The following is an 8,554-nucleotide window of genomic DNA, read 5'->3' as shown; positions in this document are numbered from 1 at the left end:
TTAGTTTTTGGGTCCCTCCCCAGGAATCTGAGGATTTCTTAATGTCACCTTTCTCTTCAATGTGGATCATCACCTACAATCCTCAAGGCCAGATGACAGGAAGGTGTCACTTCTGCCTCATTCAAATCACTTACTTCCCCACAGTTCCATTGACACAAAGCTGTGGTGAATGGAGGACTTTTGATGAAATGTTGGTATAACTGAAAAACATACACCATAGAGACATAAGTTTGCACTTTAAAGCTAAACATTTCCATTCTTCAGAGCCCCTGCCATGGGCAATTCCCCCCTAGCTGCCTCTTTGCCTGGGACTGGTCATCCCTGTGTCCCGGGGGCCCTTCCTCTCCCCACCTCCCGTCTCCCCAGCTGTCAGCTGGAAGCTTTCTATGCAGATCGTCCCAAACTAGGTCCTTGGTGTGTTTTTGCAAATCCCAAACTCCTTAAGGTACTGTTTTATTTTTAAAGGGGAAAAGGACAGTATTTTCCGGTATCAACACTTAGACCACCAGAACTGACAAAAGCTTGGAATCCTTACCTTTAAAATTATACTAGACATATTTTGGGCAAAACTTTCTAAAGAACGAACATCTTATTTTTTATCTGTACATTTTCTAGACTTCCAAAGTATAGACTTATTTTGAAACTAAAAAAAAGCTGTACTTACTTTAATAAAGAAAACCAATTAATTTTTCCTTTTAATATGGATTTTACTAAAGAAAGTTTAACTGTGGTCCTGTATCTGCATTTATTCAACAAGATGACTTATATGAATTAATTAATCTCAGCCTCCTCCCCTAGAAAAGGGACCTTCTGTATCTTTTCCATACCTTCTCCCTCTTGCTCACCCACCTTTCAGTTTTCTGCTGCTGCTCAGGCAACCCAACTATGAAGCTTCTTATAATCTAGTACTGCCAAAGACAAATCGTGTCTCCAGAACTTTCCTGTTAGTCACACTTGAATCCCTGATTAATTATTATGCCTTGCAAATAGGATTACTGTATGTCTATCATTCACACTGAGACAATTTTGAGAATGTGAATCGATGCTATTAATAATCACACCTCAGAAACCAGGACTGTCCAGGCAACTGGAGACCCATGGTTAACCTTTATTAGAGGAAGTTCATGCTTTGTGGCTCTCCTATTTAGGAAAACAAGGTTTTAGAATTTGGACTTTGAAATGAACATTTGAACTTTATCCAGGGCCCTCCATGATTTCAGGAGAAAGACAGAGAAAAGAAAACTAATTAAGATGTTGCTATGTGTTGGGTACAACATGCTGTGCTGGAAGCACTGTATGGATTATCTTTTGCTATCATGAGGCTCTTCCAAAGTAATGCTGTCATCACTTCACAATCACTTGGTTGCCATAAGGGAAATCCAGGGACCCAGGAGTCTTCCAGCATAGGTCACATCATAACCTGCGGGCAGCCACTGACTCTGTCCAACAAAGCCAATTCTTAATGACACAATGAATCCCACCTTATCAATTTTTATCTTCCTGGACTAAAATACCTGACCTCTTTCTGTATTTACTAATGATATCAGCGTCTTTGATCTAAAGCCTTCTATTCTTATTCATATTTAATATCTGTTTAAGAAGCTTCCTTTTAAATGCATATTCAATATTCAAGTTATTCAAGTGCAAATAGCACATAAAAATCCTAGATTATGTTTGTAGGACAATTCTTTGTTTCTTGTATTTGATGCTTTGGAAAAAAAGAAGAAGGAAAAAGGAAATTTGCCTCATTCTTTCCTGGGATTCACAATTTATAAGAAGAGAATTATTGTTCTTGAAAATGTCTTTAAGTAAAGATATTCACTACCCATAGCCGCAAGAGCAGTAAGTAACTCAAATTCATCAGCGGAAATAACTTTGGCCCAAATGGAAGAACCTGAGGGACTCACAGCAGTTCACTTGTTTTCTTTAGCTTTTCCATTTTGTATTTCAATTAATTTTCCCTCTGACAAAAATCTAACAGCAAAACAGAATGGTAAGACCATTTTATTTAAACAAAAGTATCTAGGGAAAGAAAAGAAAAGTACAGATGTAAAAATGAGCAGACCACTTAATTAATATTTTTAAAATATAGTATGCTTCAAGTAAAGCACAGAAATCTTATCCACCAGTATTAAGAATCCCAGAATATAAGGAAACACACACACACACAAACACATACTTACAGGCATCAAATATACGCTGAGTATAATTTTAGGTTCAGAATGAGGGCCAACACTTTTGTTTCAACTGCACACACATTTATAGATAAATCAATTACTTGATATATATTTATTAAGTGCCTACTATGTGCCATGTACCATGAGAGGTTCTGGGGAATCAAAAATCAATAAAAGCTAGCCTTTTCCTCTAAGAAATCAAATTTAAGTGGAAGATACATACACAATGGGGTTGATTTCAGTCCATTTCTGATTAATCGATTATTTATATGAGTCACTTAAAAAGAAAGTTTAAACCTGTCTTCTTAAAACTTCATTCTTAGGAAAAAATTGGCAAGTTTTATTGTAAGCATACAAAAATATTTTGAAAATGTATTCTTTAATTATTTAAAATACATTGTATCTAGAATCTGTACTTGTTTTTAGACCCTGAAAACTTACATCAGCCTTTCATATATGTAAAAAAAAAAAACAAAAAACCATAAAACAGACCATAAATATTAAAGCATTAAGGAGTTCACCTGCAGAAACTATATAACCTAAACCTAGTATATATCAAGAAAATTAAAGCAATTAATATGAAATTATGAACAAAAGCCTTGCAGTTCTACCAGTCTGGGAACTTGAGTTTCAGCAGCATTCATTAAATTGACAGTATTTTGTGATGTATATTGCTGTAGACTTTTATATGTTTTAGGCAGGCATTTTATATATGGAAAACTGAGAAAAACAATCCTGAGAAACATTTATACCCTTTTAAAATGTAATAAGCACTTTCAGTGATGAATGAGAAAGAAAATTCACTATTCTATATCGAAAAAATGCCTCAGTTCTTTTATGGATTTCTAGGAAGGTATGTATAACAACTGCTGATGAAGTGAGGAATGAAGAGATTCTCACTGTTCTTAAAGTTTGTGAAAATGGAGAATTTGCCATCATGTTAGGAAACTGAGTGGATTTTTTTTTCCTTCCAACACTGGCAGTGACTACCACCTATTTTCATAACTATTGTTGAAGTTGAACCAAGGGACTAATTGTTATGTCTACAGTAAGGATGAGTGAGTGACATTGCCCATTATATTACAAAAAGTCCTTTTTATGCCCCTGCAGAGGAATTTCCTTCTGATCTTAATCATTCTTCCTCTTAACAGCTGGCCTGATTTCATTTAATAGATATTTTGAATTCTATAACTGACTAAGATTCCCTGTATGAACTAGCTGCAAGGAAGTTTAAATACAACCTTATGGCCTGCTATGAGGCGTTGCAGTAGGAAATGAGGAGCAGTATTTGACTGAGGGTTTTAATTTGTCTCATAAAAGTGTTTATTTATTTATTTTTTGGCAAACTCAGTTTAGACAATCAGAATTTTACAGACACTCATACACAGAAGAACACACACATGCAGTTCTAACAATAATAGACCCATATTCTAACCACACTTGGCTAGACTTGGTCCCACTTAAAGGAATTAGCCCAAGTCTCAACTACCCATGTTGCTTAAACTGGCACATCTCACTCATCATTTGCTTACTTCTATTAAATACTTGTTTTGTGCCCTTTGCTTTTTGGCATGTATTTCCTTCATTCTGACCCCATTTTATGTTACTATTCTTGATTATTTTATTTTTCTTTCTCACTTTTGCCTAATGTATAACACTTCCCTGTTTTAAGTGATTTCTGATTCTAGTAAAAGTTGAAGTATGAATAAATGAAACAAATGATTAAGTTTGACTTAAGGTATCAACTAGTTAAATATTCCCATCTTTCTTATTCTTGTCATGTTATGTTATATATTTGCTTTGTTTTCTCTTTTAGCTACCTCAAATCCTTTCTGAAATGACTTAGGGACTGTTATAAAGCCAATCTTCACTTTTTAATAATCATATTTTTTCCAGTGCCATCTTTAAACATTTCCACAAGATGGAACACATGAGTCTGTTTGGTTGAAACATGGTCACCGAACAGACAAATACATGAGTATGATGGTTAACTTTATGTGTCAACTTGGCTAGGTCATGGGGGGACCTAGATGTTCGGTCAAATACCCATACGTTCTAGGTATTTCTTTAACAGTGTTTTGGGTGATATTAACAGGAAATGATAGACTCTGAGTAAAGCAGATTGCCTTCATAATGTAGGTGGGCCTTATCCAATCAGTTGAAAACCTGAAAAGAACATAAAGTATGATTAATCAACCTCTACCAAGCAAGAGAGAATTCCCCAAACCAGAATTATCTGCAAACCAAAATGTAAGGTGTATCAGGGCAGAGCATCTGCTTTGTTCACTGAACATCTGTCATAGTATCTGATAGGTCAGGTGAATCTAACAATAATTTTGAATAATTGATGAATGAATGCAGTCTGCTGAGTTTCCTGAAAGGGGCCTTTAAAGCTGTGGTTATTTGATCCCATAGATGTGTATGTTTCTAATTTTAACTCCTTTGCTATGACTTTGTTGCCATACCATGTTTACTTATTTTCTCCCAGAAGACTGTGATGCCTTCCCACTCAGCTCTGTTGGCGTCCATGCCACTTCCTGAAGAAGAGGGCATGTTCTAATTTAGCAATCAATTCCAGACTCAACTAGACAACTTACTAAGCTGTGTTAACTTGGACAAGTTGCTTAAGTCCTCCCTAAATCTGTTACCATCTATGCAAAGTGGAGCTAATAATACTTCTTATCTTGTTAATACTATGAGTTCACCAAGCCTGGCAGTGAGTCAGGGTTAACATGACTGAAGGTAAAAATAATGCACAGTACATTCAGTTCTGGCCCCTAAAATTTTAGGCCTCATCCTACACAAACACTCTTTTCCATGGTCTTCTGACCATATTCCTTCCAGTAAGGACCAAAGATGGTCGAAGGAAATGTGTCTGGATGGCATTTTACCTTAAATGTGAGCAAATGTAAAACTGTTTAATTAAGCCACCAGAATTTGGACACTTTTTGTTTAATTACAGGACATAACTTAACCTAAGTAGACTTATAATTACAAGGGTTATCATGAGAATTACTTAGGATAAAATTCAGTACAGAGACTACCTTGTCAGGGAAATTCAGTAAATGTTACTCAGTTATTGCTCTCCATTTTTGCCCCTGTGCCAAATCTACACACCTTTGTCAGTCTAGTTTTCTAACGTCTTTATCTCTGATATAAAAACTGTACTCTTTCTTCATTGGCTTATAAATGCTATGTATTTTTATTCCATCTGTGAACTTGAACTTGCCCCACCAATTAATTTTCCTGATTTCTTTTGAAACTTTCCTTCTTCAGTGGTTCTCCTCTACCTAGGAATACTCTGATTATTCCATGCATTCATAAGGAACATCACTTCATCTCCACTATGCCATTAACCTACCGTCATTTCCCCAATTCTTACAGAAGAAAAGTCCATTGAAAAAGAAATTTATATTCTCTGCTTCTACTTTTCTACTAGTCTTTCATTCCTCAAACTTTTGCACTGAATTTTTCATCTCCTTCATTCTAATTAAAATGTTTTCTTACAGGTCATTCATTTTGATATGGCCAAATTAAATTAGCACTTTTCCTTGAATACTCTTTAACACTGAAAAGTGCTGACCCAAACACCCTTGTTTGGCTAGCATTATAGTAACAGGCTTTGGTCTTCCTCTCCATGACAGCCCTGTGGTCCATCATCTTGTCTCCACCCTCTTTGGAAACACAGCCGCGTGTAGGGTGTTCGCAGCTTGCAGCAATGCCTCCCGACTGCATATCCCTAGTCCTCATTTGCCTCTTATAATCCACCTGGACCTTTCTGCTAGACAGAACCATCTGTGAAATTCTCTTTAATACCTAAACTTTTTCCTCCTCTCAGAACTATTATGAATATGTCTAAAATTCAACATCTTAATACCACTTGGACCAACTCTTCCTTTTAAATGTGCTAAATAGCATATTTTTTTTAATTGTCCAAGTTTGAAAATATAAACCATCAGTTATTTATTATTCTTTCTCATTCACCACAGTCAATTACTGAAGCATTTCTTCTGCCAAATATCCTGAATACCTCTTTTACTTTTCATCCTCTTGGCTCATGAGTGGTACCACCAACTCAGTTATTCAAGCCAGAAAAGAATGTCTTATCCTTAATTATTTCTACTCCTTCATGTCCAAATTTAAATTCCAAAAATCCACCAATTCCTACAAATTCTCACTATGAACTATTGTTTGAATTTTTATCCTGCTGTCTGTCCCCTCTGCCAGTATCCTGAGTCAGCTTCCCAATGTCTCTCCTGTAACTCTGGAAGGTTTCAACTGATTTTTCCACCATGCTCATTCATTCTTTCCCCCCACTCAAATCTCTAAAATCTGTTATTCATAGACCAACCAACATGCATTTCCAAAGTCAAATCTAATCATCTTTCACTGTCTTCTACTGTATTCAACACAAAGCAGTTTCCTTAAGAAAATTCACATCGTTTTCATGTCTAGAGCCCAACTAGGTATCCAACTTGTTTCACTTAGACGAAGGATTATCAGATAGTCTATTCTTCAAGCTGGGATTATTTTGAGAGTAGAAGAAGATCCCAGTAACAATTATACTAGGAGAATAGACATAAATAGGAACTGTTCTGGGAAAACCAGAATATATAACCCAAATAGATACCACTTCCTGGAAAAAAATTCTAATCATCTCCAAATTATTTATTTTTCACTATATTTACATAGTTTTCTATTTCTTCCGTAATATCACTTATACTCTATTATAATTTTATTTATCCTATTTACTTTAGAGTGTAAGTTCATTAAAGACAAGGCCTGCACTTATCATATTTTCCCATACATGCCCATGCCCAGCACATGGATTACATTCAACCATTATGCATTGATAAATGACTTGTTAGCAGCCTAGAGATTTTATTTCATCTATCTTTTATTATATAAACCACTATTGTCATGACTGCTGCAACTTTATACTCCATATTCAGATGCTTCTTGAAAAGACATAGCTCTAATGATGAATGTCCCCTGTTCAATGTATCCAAGATGTTCCCTCATCTCACCAGTTGTGAACACATCTAGGAAAGCCTTCAAGCCTCCTTCAACAAGTCTCCAAGCTTTTCATTACTCATAATACTCCTCTACATACCATGTGTTGCAAACAAAAACATCCCATTCATTTCTTTAAAAAGCCTTTCATAACTGCATATTTCCTTGCATTTACAAATGTCCATTCTTTCTTGAAGTCCTCTGCAGTTCACCCCTGTCTACATTCTCCGCATTGTTAGATATTGATCTCAGGTGATACTACCTCCTACAATTTTTACTAATTATTTAGGAAGGTAAAAAACTTGTATCAAACATTTTTTCTCTGTCCTGGATTAGCTGAGGGACATTAAAATTTGGAATCATAAGGTTGAGACACCACTTTCAATTCTTCGTGTAATAGATGTACAATTGTGGGCTTCTTCTGGACAATATTAGTCCTTGTAGCAGTAACATTGGGATAATAAAAACAGTTACATTGGTATGATTTCTGTGAAGATCACATTACCAAGTGAAAGCATTTGCACAGGAGTAAAGGATTCTTCAAATGCAAGTCAATATTTTTTCAGCGGTTGGACTAAGCTGTAGATGTTCCACAGAACTGTAAGTTTCTATAACCTTGTTTAGTTACAATTTGAGTGCTTTATAAATAATGGTGGGTTCTAAAATCAAATTGCATACACTTACTTTTCCCTGCTCTCCCCCCTAAATAGAACTAACTACCATGGAAATTATTTCAATAACAATGTTAAAGGAATTAAAGGGATGCAAAGGCTGGATAGAAAAAGGCAAATCAGCAAGAGATCTTAAAACTTGAGGAAGAATTAGGGAATATCCTTGGTTTTTCTATTTATATTCCATACATCCACAGATTGAGTGACAGAAATGCTTGCAGCCCAAAGCCACCACCAAGCACCACACAAAATGTATTAAAAGTCTGTTCTCTCCAATCAAAGGATGGAAAGGGAAGTTCAACCTAGGGAAGAGCCCCTGATACTCCCCCTCAACCCAGGCCAGCTGGAAGTCTGATTCTCTTGCAGCCGTGAGCCCTGGGCTAATGAGTCTCTGTTCCACAACCGGGATGTCAGGCAAGCTCATCTTCCAGCAGCAATAGCAGTGGTAAAACCTTATGTTCCTTTGCCTTCTAAGTGGCAAAGGAAGAGCCAGGACCACCGGCATCTGCAGCTCACCACCAAAAGGGTCACTCAGCACAGCAAGCAACCCAAGAAGTGTCAGTCATGACAGAAAGGACTGAACAGGAGCACCAGGTGAATAAAACAAATCAGACTGACATTGTCAGTGCTCAGAATGCTGAACAGTCATTGAAACTGAAGTCCACGAAGATTCACCAGAACATATACACTAAA

The 8,554-nt window shown here is 36.3% G+C and overlaps 1 long non-coding RNA gene across 1 annotated transcript in view; it reads right to left on the bottom strand.

The window, feature by feature from the left end:
- Nucleotides 1-4,167: 4,167 nt before the first annotated feature.
- The window catches only part of LOC140849417 (uncharacterized), a 74,451-nt gene continuing 70,064 nt past the window's right edge, over nt 4,168-8,554 (bottom strand). The window contains exon 3 of the long non-coding RNA XR_012131170.1: nt 4,168-4,343. This is a non-coding gene — a long non-coding RNA (uncharacterized lncRNA). The remainder of the gene's footprint in view (nt 4,344-8,554) is intronic.

Source organism: Manis javanica, chromosome 5, assembly GCF_040802235.1.
Source record: "Manis javanica isolate MJ-LG chromosome 5, MJ_LKY, whole genome shotgun sequence".
Classification (NCBI taxonomy): domain Eukaryota; kingdom Metazoa; phylum Chordata; class Mammalia; order Pholidota; family Manidae; genus Manis; species Manis javanica.
Note: the sequence above shows the minus strand (reverse complement) of the source record. Positions and strands in the feature narration are given on the sequence as shown.